This window comes from Amphiura filiformis, chromosome 10 (assembly GCF_039555335.1).
Source record: "Amphiura filiformis chromosome 10, Afil_fr2py, whole genome shotgun sequence".
NCBI classification, from domain to species: Eukaryota; Metazoa; Echinodermata; class Ophiuroidea; order Amphilepidida; family Amphiuridae; genus Amphiura; species Amphiura filiformis.
In genome coordinates, this window is record NC_092637.1 from 46362200 (window position 1) to 46374534 (window position 12335).

The window sequence follows — 12335 nt, forward strand, 5'->3', positions numbered from 1 at the left end:
CATCCAAAATGGCTGAAATGGCACAAAATCAAAAGTCCAGGTGAACTTTTTTTCCACAACCATATAAATTATATACTAAACATAAAAAAATACTACTACAAGGGATTTTCAACATAGGAATCCAAACAATCAAGTACCAACATGCACAGCTTTGTCCTGATATCACTTTTGGGGTTTTAACAAAATGTTTAACCTCTACTGTGATTGGCAGCTGCATAAGGTATCTCTTTGATAGCTGATAATGCCCAGCCATTCAGCAAGTGGCTAATAACTGACCTTGATAGGCTTGAATGAACACTGTCATCTGCTTCAAAACCATCACAACTAGGACCTGGTCACTCCATAATGCTACAGGGAGCACAGTACGTTAACAATGGAGTGAAAGACTCATTATTGATTAGGCGCGTATTTTAAAAGTACAGCTCCTGTGCGTGTATAGCAGCAAGTCAGTGTAGATGGTATAAATATAAGAAAACGTTTGGGGTTGAAATCAGGTGAAAAATACATCAAATGAGCACGAAACTTCACATTTATGTTCAGAAAGGTATCTATTTAATATGACTCGAAAGATGTATGGAAATTCCAAAGGGAAGCTGGTGATTTATTTTCTAACTCTTTTTACAGAGGGTATGATAGAGGTAATAACGGCAACTCTGCCAAATTACAGCTCAGTAGGTCATGGTTTTCATCTGATCTTATTGATCTGAATATTTTGTGCCATTCTGAGCAGTGCTGTACTTGGCCACTGGCAATTAAGCGCACTGTGGCGATGGACCAACTTTGACTCACACTTACAGAAAAACCAAATAAGTTATGTTGTTGTAATTTACAGGATAGTTACAAAACATATGTGCCATTAACATCCCTAATTTTTACAGATGTTGAAAATAAAAGAATGAGCTCAATTTAGATATGTCTGTGCAAGCAGTGCACAGTTGAGCTCCCTGCATGTCTATGGGAGTGTTCTAATCAACTTGATGGTTCATTGGTCATCCCTACTTATATAATGTATGTACAGAAACAAAATAAAAAACCTTTTTAAAACATAAATGATATATGCTAAACATTACTAAAATATTATTATTTTATTATTTTGCTCATTTATATAGCGCCTCTTCAATAGATCGAGGCGCTTTACAAGATAAATACTAAAATACACAATTTAAAAACACGAAAGAATATACAGAATAATATAAAATACAATGCAAATATGATATATTAAAATTACTCATAAATAAAAGCATCAATTCAATATTACCGAATCAAGCATTAATTACAATCATTGTTACACAAAAGCAACAATATTTAAAAACATTATATACAAAGAAAGCTACTCTTTGGGGAAAAGATGAGTTTTTAATAACTTTTTGAATACTTTTACACTGGCAGCCTAACGGATCTTAATGGGAAGCTGATTCCAAAGCTTGGGTCCAAGAACACAGAAAGCGCTATCGCTAATGACGCGTTTAGTAGATGGAACTTCAAGGCGCAAAGTATCTTTAGATGATCTAAGGCCAGCTCGACCAGGCTTATAACTACGAAGAAGGTCTTGGAGATACATAGGAGCTAATTTATACACACAGTTGTACACATGCAGTAGGAGCTTGAAGTCTATTCTCTGCTGGACTGGCAACCAGTGAAGTTCGCGCAATAACGGCGAAGTGCTCGTGCGCCTATCAACACAGTAAATCAGGCGTGCCGCACGATTTTGAAGCCTTTGCAGCCGCTGTGCATTGAAAGCTGAAATGCCACCTAACAAAGAGTTGCCATAATCCAGCCGAGAGAGAACAAGAGATCGTACTGCATGTGCACATGTATTTTGATCTATAAAACGACGAATACGTGAGATATTGCACAAATGAAAATTAACAGTACGACAAAGTGAAGACACCTGTAAATCCATTTTGAGACAAGGATCAAATGTGACACCTAAGTTCTTAATAGAAGGCACAGGAGCTATCGCAGATTCACCAATCTTCAGGTCAACGCGCTGAATGGAATTTCTTTGTTTTTGAGACGAAATAATAAAGAACTCTGTCTTAGAATCGTTCAGCCTAAGTTTGTTTTTCAACATCCACGCTTTAACCTCAGCAATGCAATTTGTTAAGCGAGCTTGTGCAGCTTCCCTATCACCGGACACCTTAGGATCATAGCTCACATACAGCTCACATGAGTGTCGTCAGCATAGATATGATATGCAACACTGAAGCGCTTAAAAATGCTGGTAACAGGCTTAGAGTAAGAGGTGAAGATCGGTGGACCTGCGACTGATCCTTGTGGAACGCCATATTTAAGCTTATGTACAGAAGAGTAACTACCTGAGACACAAACTTTACTACTACGGTCTCTGAGATAAGAATTAAACCACTTTAAAACACAACCCTCGATACCATACTCATTTTGAAGTCTATTTACAAGAATGTTATGATCGATGGTATCGAAGGCTGCAGACATATCTAACAAAACAAATAATACAATTCTACCACAACAGGCAATACATATCAAGTGTGTTTAAGGGTATACGAGGTATTGTTGGCCGAAGCAATATCTGAATCAATATATTATTGAAAAATAACACTTTGATGTTTTTCAAAAGTTCATTCTACAAATCATATATATACTTTGAAAACTTGCCTAATTTATTGTTGGTAATGAGTTATGTACGTTTTACAAAAATGTTGTTGTTTCAGCGCTCTTTACAACATAACTCAAGAACCACAGGACCTACAAAAGTATATCTGTGATATTTGAATTCTCCTACACGCTCGCTATGAATTGAGCAATGCAATTTTTGCTAAAGCTCACTACCATTCGCAAGATGCTGTGAACTATATTTTTGTTTGCTGCTTCGACCAAAAATACATTGCCTTTTAAAAACATCAACATTTTCTTCTTCTTTTTTTCCACTTAGAACGCGAGTGTCCTGCTGACTAATTGTTATAAAAGGCCCAATAGATTCCTTATTCAAGGGCGTCAATTATATTTTTCATGGGATCAAAATTCCCCCCTAATTTCATGACCACGAATCGTTGATAGAGGATTTTATGGCATGTTTATGCCACATACACAACAAAAGAATCGGAATGTCTTGCCATGTTCATCGCATCAACATGACATGTTCGTGGCATGATTTGCATAGCAACCAGTAGTGAGTGAATTTTGGGAATACCCGTGATTTTTTGCCTAGTACAGCACATTCCCGTAAGAAGTAAGCAATGCATTATTGGACTTATAGTCAATGAGAAAAGATAATATTCAATCTTTATCAACAGCTAAAGCAGGTAATTAATTTGTTGTATAAAAGTGCAGTAACGAATTCTCGTTATGTTGTCTTCGGTGTATAAACACCTATATACTTATAATTCACACCACCTCAATGCCTTCGGCGAAATATTTCCCTAAGTTCAGGTGTGCCATTTGCGCATGCGCGAAAGTAGTTTGATTGACAGATTTCACCTCTGACCTCGATCAGCTGTTTTTGCGACAGTCATAACACTGACAGAAGTATCCAGTTGCGAAAATCGAATTATTTGCCTCATTTTAGCGACGTGCTTGGACTAGTTTGCAATAGTAATATTAGTATTCAATTTACTGAATATTTAGAGAAGCAAATGACATGAAAAAAAACACAAAATTGGTGTAAATAGCCATACTTAGAGCTCAGTGTTTTAGCATATACAATAATGCCTGGGAAAAAGGAGGAGAGTTACACCCCCTCAAATGATCACAAAACCTTCCTAACGTGTTTCTTGTATCTTAACAAGGCTATAGAAAGCATCCTAACTTCCTAGACATATATTTTGAAAAGTTATAACCGAATTTCAAAAAATAAAAATATATTTGAAGAAACCTCAAAAAAGGAAGCGGGAGGGGACGTGAAACATGTTTATTTTTTATTTGGCCTTATTAGGGTCCCTGCATGCACCAAACAGGTGTTGTGAGTGCCCAATTGGGTGGATTAAACCCGCTTAAAATTTGATGTGAGATTCTTTTGTGTTGTAAACTGTCATCATTCTTTTGTCTGCGTGTAACACGGGTGGTAGAATGCAGTTTAAAATATCCTTCAAGGGCGCATCATTTCACATTTTAGGTGAGATAGTTTGGTCCCCGTCGCGGCTATGGCCGCCATTAAGGTGCAGGAATGCATGAAATTTGATTCGTCTATAGGAAAATATGATTTTGACTTCATCTTCAGTCTCAATCCCAACCCACAGCAAGTGAGCAAACATAAAGTCTTGATTTTTGCAGAGTATGTAGGCCTACTATATGTTTACAAAGCAATCGTGTAAAAACAGAATTTTGAAAAATATTCAGGGCTTTACCCTTAGCAAATGTTACAATGGCTTTAATTACAATGTCATACTGTATTGTCTTTCCAGAAACTGGCACACGAAAGGTCCATTCAGCAAGGCATATCTTCCAAAAATCTGAACTATAAACACACGCTGAAGCAAAGCACCTGCAACCGAACAGCACAGCTTTCCTTATTGAGGAGGATGTAAGTAATTTCATTTACAAAGTTGTATCCAAGGGGGTGCAGCACACCACACAAAATGCCAATACCTTATTCCTATGTGTTCCTATATTTAATTCTCAGGCACGACAGGTATATATGAAATGAAAGTGCCCCTCTGACAAAAAATAAAAGAGAAAATCAGAAGGGCAAAAGAAAAGAAAAGGGACAAGGAACCATTTTCTACCGAAATTAACCTGATCATGACCGAAAATAGTGTAAAATACATGTACGAAATTTTTGCGTGCTACGTCCCAATAAAGCCTTTTTTAGAAGCTCAAAGACATACCTCTCTATGTATAATTGTATGATGCAACTTTTTTTGCAATGCAGAGTTTTTTTGTGTACCACCTAAGTTTTATTTTGCCCTCCTTACTAAAAAAGATGGCTATGCCCATGAAACTATGCACGACTAGTAGACTTAGTAAATTACAGATTAGTGCTTTAAATCTGTCTCCGCTCTCACAGTTCATAAAAAAATTAAAATTGCAAAATGATTGCAAGTGACTACTTTTGACTTTATGACCTTTGACCTCACACCTATTGAAATAGCATATCATGACTCTGCTACAATAATTTATTATTTTGGAAGGAAAATCTAAAAATTTAAAAAGATAGTACATTAAGGCTTTAAGGAGTACTACACCCTGGCCAATTTTGTGCTTATTTTTGCATTTTTCGCAAAATTATAGCACATTGGTGACAAGTAAGATATGTATAGGCAAGGACTCCCAACTACTGTACTGAAAATTCAGCAACTCAAAGCAAGTAGTTATTGATTTTTTGATCAAATATTGGTTTTCCTCATTTTTGACTGTAACTCCACAACTGTTGTCTGTGTTGATATAAAATTTCCAGTGCAGTAGTTGTAGTCCTTGCCCCTATAATATACATATCTTACTTGTCCCCAAGGCGCTATCATTTTTGAGAAAAATGCAAAAATAGGCACAAAATTGGGCAGGGGTGTAGTATTCTTAAGGCACACAAACAGCCTAGATACCATAATCCTGATAATAATGTGTAATAATTAATCATTGGCTATTATTTTATTTTATTCCAATTTCCAGGTGCAGCAGTACTACTGAGGATACTGGTTTCGTGAAAGACAAAGAGGATGATGGTTTGGAAGTCAACAGCTGGCATCTGTTATCTGTCGCATCACTCGCTAGCCGTACTATAGGGCTTTTTAAACACACTATATCCGAGAACTGCTAAAACCCACTAACCGCTCCACCCAAAAGGGGGAATTAACAGTCTGGGTTTAGCAGTTCTCTGGATATAGCCAGGTTTTACGATAAAGCATGGTTTTGGACCACCACAGTCAAAAGGCCGTAGTAGGGCTATCACTCGCATGCATTGAAAACTTTCCCAACATTATGTCAACAATTAAATTTTTTGAAGAAAATCTTTTCTGGAGGGTGAACATTTGATGAGAACTTAAATACTTGCATAGTAATTTATGTGGTGCATAAACTAACTAGTAAATGTTTGCTCCAATTATTAAAATAATAAGGACCTCAACAAATGACTCTGACATCATGTGATGTAATCGTAATGCATAGTTCCTTACAGGCTGTAAAAGTTGCATGGAATTATTGGAAATGTTCTAGGCACTTTTCTTTGGTTTGCCTCAAATTCAGCAGTGACGTCAATGTCTTTTCATGGCTGCGCCACACGAACCACACTTTTTTGCTACACAATTAACTATACGCACACGATTCAATACGGCGCCCACTAAAATATGCACCTACGTCACTACTGAACTTGAGGGGAACCAATGTATAGCCAAGGTTCCCTAGTCCAAAAATACGGATCGCTAGTCCGAAAAAATAGGAAATGGTTCACAAGTCCAAAAATAAATAAGGTTTACAAGACCTTAGCAATGGAAAATCTGCAGCCATTAGGACTAGCGACCATTTTTTTCTTGGACTAGTGACATTTATGACTAGCGCACCTTAGGATTAGCGGATGCAGGATAGAGTAATTGTAGACCAAATTGTTTAGTAGCTGCTACTGGTTTACCTTCATCCCCGTAAATATGATGAGTATCCAGTCCACTAATCAAGGGTTTAGGACCAGAAGGCCTAACTGCAATAGCTGCCCCATAGACATTTTGATAATTTATCTAAAATATGACACTTGGCAGCTATTGCAGATAAGGCCTCGTTAATGTCTGTTATTTATTAAATAAATAAAAGAAGACCCTACATGTAAACCCTTAACATAAAACTAAAATAAAAGAAGGTCCTACATGTAAACCCTTGACTTATAAATGCTTTTAAAGGAGTGTAAGTGTTCATAGTTTATTATTGGCAGACACTGTTTCTTTCATGAAAGCTGTGACTGTGCATCAATGCATTCACACCCAAAGCCTTCAGGAAAGACTAGCCGATGTCAGTCAATGCTACAATGTAGTCTTTTGTGAAGGCACCATATTAACACACAAGCTGGACTCGAATTTCAGTCAGGGCCATTGCCTGCAGTTTTTCAGTTTTGGCCTTTGTGCCCCTGATCTTTGTTAACTTCAAGGTGTTCTTCATTCCTCTTGACAAGTGGTGCCAAATGGCCTTGACAAAGGGTCCCCCCCCCCAAATGAAGGTCTGAACAAAAGCCTTCTCAAAAGACTAGTGGCTGCCAATAGACTGTAAATAAATGGTCTTTTTGCACTCATTATCTCATACTTCATTACTAAATGTATTTTTACACCTATTTCTCTGGTACATAATTATTAGAAAGACAAGAGTTCATGAAATAAACAAAAATGCATGGTGAATATGTAGCTTTGATCATTGTTTTAATTTATTTTGAGATCTGTAAGGAAGTGAAAAAATAAAAGCACTATTTTTTCATTAAAAAGTATGAAGAAGGAAGTCCAACAAACCAAAACAGTTGAACACACCTACTTAATAGATAATAAATGATGGGGATTTTTTTACTACATGTATCCTCTATTGTGTGATGGAAGATATCCAATAAAAAGTCTGCACAAAAAGTAACACAGCTGAAATATGCCTATAAGTTCAGAACTAGTAATCGTTTCCACAATATTTCTACATAGAAAGAAGGATGATTTATTTACGCTCATTTTGATACCCCATTTGTGAAATGTCGTTCAATACTGATAACACAGTACATAGTACATAGTGCTTTTAAAGAAAAACCACAAATTTAAAAGTTGCCATTTACAGCAATCAATGGTTTCAATCAATGACTTCATATCAATACAAATAACCGCAACTTTCAATTCGGGTATTTTTCTTTAAAAACACTGCTGTGTTGTTATTATTGAACGAGATTGGACTAATGGGGTATCAAAATGCGCGTAAATAAATCATCCTTCTTTCTATGTTGAAATATTGTGAACACAATTATTAGTTCAAACGCTACAGGCATGTTTATAACAGCTGCGTTACTTTTTGTGCAGTCTTTATTTTTATAATACAATTCAGCATATTCCCTCTAAGTGATTGTGATCTGGGACAAATCCAAAATTGGATCTAATCTATTAGAAATATTCAATCTAGAATTCAATCTTATTTGATTTTTAATCTAAAAACATTTGGATGGATTTTTAAAATCCAATTTGAATACATCTAATTTGATTTTAATCTAAGGGGTTAAAAATCAATCTAAGCAATTTTAATCCCATATATTAAAATTGAATTAGATTGAATTCTAATCTATTGGATTGAATATTTCTAATAGATCTTAATAAATTTTCACACATTCTGTTACACCTAATTTATGAGTCCCGACTTTCAACACAAGTATTGTTCTTCAATTAGTGAGATTGAAGTGCGTTTCTGAATCCGGTCATTATTTCAGTCCTTTTTAATATTTCATTATTTTGTTCCATGACTTCCATCTGCCTCCGCTGCAAAATGTGACATGAAATGGCTCACAGTGGCATTGGTTAATGGTGTCTGGCAGTTGGTTGTTACTTGTACAGTGTAGCTCTGACCTTTTAGTAGGCCTGAAAAAGAAAAAGAGGATTTTAGAAAATTTGTCAGGGTAAAGCTGGGACAGTGGCACAATCCCCCGCATGGGGCTGTTACAGCGGCTTGGTTTGAAATCCTTGCCCACCCACTTCCCCCAAATGAGCACATGCATCTGTATTCCCCAGCCCCCCCCCTTGGCGGTGGTGGCAGATTTACCCCAGCTAGCTGTTCCCTTGATTGCAATGAAAGTGTAGTTTTGCCACTGGTGCCCCAATCCCCCTCCACCATCGGTTGCACACCACAGGGTTCATTTATGTGCCATATTAGGGGCTGTGCAATAATTATCGGGGGTAATAAAATGTCCGAACGACCCACCAAAAATAGCTTGCCCCCCTCTCAGCCTGCAAAATAATCGCTTTCCTCCCTCTTTGGCCTGCCAAAAATCTTTGCCCCAACACATGCCAAATTTTTGGGATCCCAATTTGCAAACCTTAAAAGGTCTAGATATGTTGCGAGCACAACGAGCATGAAAATTTGCATATTTCAGCGTTTCCATACTGTTTTCCTAAGCCTTTTTAGAGCATTTTATTTAAAAGGCACCCCATGAATGTGTGCCAAAATTGCTTGCCCCCCACCCTCGGATCGCTTGCTTGCCCCCCCAATTTTACCCTCCTTCCAGGGCTCATAATTATTGCACAGCTGAGCCCCTTATAGGTATAAGGGGGCTATCATTTTCTTCAGAAGGGGGGTCATGAATATACTGGGGGGGTCATAGAATTTTAAGACCAAAAATAGGGGGGTTATAATTTTTGTAGCAATCAAAATAGGGGGGTTATAGAATTATTAAGGGCTGGCGACTGGTGTAACTTTTCTTACACTTTTTTTGAACAAAATGTGCACACAATCTATACAATGCAAGATTTTTGCGCTCTCCGTGCGCCTTCTTTACGCTTATGGTCAAAAATTTTAACGCGTTTCGTGTACTCCGCTCTAAAATTTTGACAGAAGGGGGGTCCTAAAATTTTTGACCCACGATAGGGGTCGTATAAATTTAGCCCGCGATCCGCGATGGAGGGGGGTCATAAAAAATTGACTTCAGTCACCGACATATTCATGACCCCCTGCCGAAGAAAATTACATCCCCCTGAAAGGTGAATTCAGTCAAATTTTGCCATCAAACACTGCATCATTTTATATCAAATTAAACTCCTTGATTATAAAGAAAGCCAAAACTGAAAATCGTTTTGTCATAGCACTTTCCGTAGCAAAATTACATCTTGTCACAGATTGACTTTCATGATATCATCAAAAACATTCAGCCAACATTAGAAGCTTCAATTGGCAAAACAAATCAGGATCTAGGCTCATGATGGAATTTCCGGCTCATGACAGAGCAGCTTTTCTACGGTGCGGGAACTGCTATCAAAATCCTCTAAAATTCCATGTGCGATTCTCTCATTACAAAAATAAATCATATATTTGGGTCAAGTGAAGTATTGACAACATATTCATATAGGTTTCCTTGACCGATCTTTTCTTTACGAGGAAAATTTACAAAATATTGTTGTATTTAGCCTAGTCGTAAGAGATTCCCATTGAGTTTACATGTACGAACCTGTTATTCCCACCTAGACCATGCCAAAAACATGCCCACATTTCAACTCGATTATCTACCAAACTGGTCATAGATCTCCAACAATTTTTTGATATGACATAAATGAAAGTGTTACTTACCTAATGTATCCATTTTCAGTCGAGATCTATGACTGGAATTCCTGTAATTCGTTGCCAAATATTGGTATTTTCCTCATTTTGCACCACACAAACCAATGGAAAAAGTTACTTCCGGGTTGCCGAGAAGGCAGGGAAAGTAGGCGGGGCTTGTGAGAACAACTTCTAGAATCGTTTGAGTCGGGACGGTAGAAACACCGAGTGCATTAAAAGTAACGAACCCAATGTGGTGGTGTGCTTATAATTTATAAAACAAGGATTAAAATCAGGTCCCCCACTGTAAAAATCGGACCAGCCAAATTTGCACGCTACAGAGCCTGAAAAATAGGTTCCCGCGAATCACAAATTGACACACGTATGGGAGCTGCCATGGGGTGCTAACGGCAACGCGGGGGTCGCTGGGGTGCTAACGAACGCGTCGCCAGCACAAGCGTCCTACGCGATCAATAACGCGTATAGGGCGCATTCAAGTTCGCCTACGCGACCGGTAGATCCTGGATACGCGATGACAGGGTCAATGGCCGCTTCCACGCAGTAACATATACTTCTGAACTTGCTGTCAGGGTCCTGTTAAAATGTTAAACTTTCTCGCACCTCCCGCGAATCAGAACGTAACTTCAATGAAGGTGTATACACCAGGCACAAAAAGAAACTCGTCAGTTATATTCATCCTTGCTGTTCAATAACTTCATAATTTTGGATTATTCTGAAATATACATTTTGTTAATTGGACTTTGCTTTCTCATGTGACACCCTGTTCGTGAAAAACAAACAAGAATTGACCAAGATATGCGCCTCCAAAGCCTCAAACCCCAAAATCAAAAGTTGCATTTTCAATGTGAACGCATCGTTGTATTGCACACAAGCACGGGCCAATCAATAAAGCACACAGTGTAACAGGCACAATTGAATCGTTAAAATTGTAACTTTTCATTTTGGGGTTTGAGAGTTTGGAGGCGCATATCTTGGTCAATTCTTGGTCAATGTTCACGAACAGGGTGTCAAATGAGAAAGAAAAGTCCAATTAACAAAATGTATATTTCAGAATAATCCAAAATTATCAAGTTATTGTACAGCAAGGATGAATAGAACTGACGAGTTTCTTTTTGTGCCTGGTGTATATACGTAGATAGCCATACATATGACTGTCATGTTGTTAGCTGTAATAAATTACTGTTTTGGTCCGGAGAGCAAGTCTAATAAATGAAGAGTTTGGTTCCAAATGGCGCTAACTCCAAAGGCTGCTTTGTGTAAAAATTTAATAACATTGGAAAACTGAATTCTTTGCTGCTGCATCCCCTCGTGCCATTAACTCCATTTCCAATGTTACGCTTCATTTGAGCAGCTCAGTCATCATCGATTTCTATCCGGAATCTGGGAATCATATTTGATCCTACCATGTCTATGCGTGACCACATTACCACCCTCGCAAAGTCTGTCAATTTCCATCTTCGTAATCTTTACCGCATCCGTAAATTCATTGACCAGGATACCTGTCACCATGCGGTTCGTGCTACATACTGTCCCGACTTGATTATGGCAATGCAATCCTCTATGGTATCACTCAAGGTGAAAGAAATAGACTGCAGAAGCTGCAAAATCGTGCTGCGCGTTTGATATTCTCTGTCCCTCGCTCAACTGGTACCTCCAACCTTCTCATTCAATTGAATTGGCTTCCAATCCAGGACCGAATTCTTTTTAAACTTCTGCTTTATGTTTTCAAGTGCTCTCAGGGCCGTGCCCCTAATTATCTTTGTGAGCTTCTTTCAGCCTATGCTCCCGGAAGAGAAGGATTGAGATCTTCATCCGATAAGACTCTGCTTAGTCAGCCTAGGGCACATAGAGCATCTGGTTTAAATACCTTCTCTGTCTCTGGCCCGAGGGAATGGAACTCCCTAAATCCATCAGGGAGTCTCCATCAATTCCAGTTTTCAGAAAGAAACTGAAAAGTTAGCTTCTTTCTTGTTCCTTCTGTGTTTCTTTCTTTTTTATTCCATCCTTTCTCTCCTTGTTCAGCGCTTTGAAATTTTTTAAAGGCGCTTTATAAATATCTTTATGTATGTATGTATGAAGAATAGTTATAACAATTTTTGGGTTATCTTAAAAAAATAATTGCAAGTCTCTTTAACCTCCCACGTGCAAAGAAGAAAATA

At 37.9% G+C, this 12335-nt stretch overlaps 1 long non-coding RNA gene across 1 annotated transcript; it reads left to right on the top strand.

Moving 5' to 3' along the window:
- Positions 1–3696: 3696 nt before the first annotated feature.
- On the top strand, positions 3697–7286 carry LOC140162948 (uncharacterized). The gene is made up of 2 exons (XR_011860383.1): positions 3697–4498; positions 5581–7286. It is a non-coding gene; the product is annotated as an uncharacterized lncRNA (long non-coding RNA).
- Positions 7287–12335: the final 5049 nt, after the last annotated feature.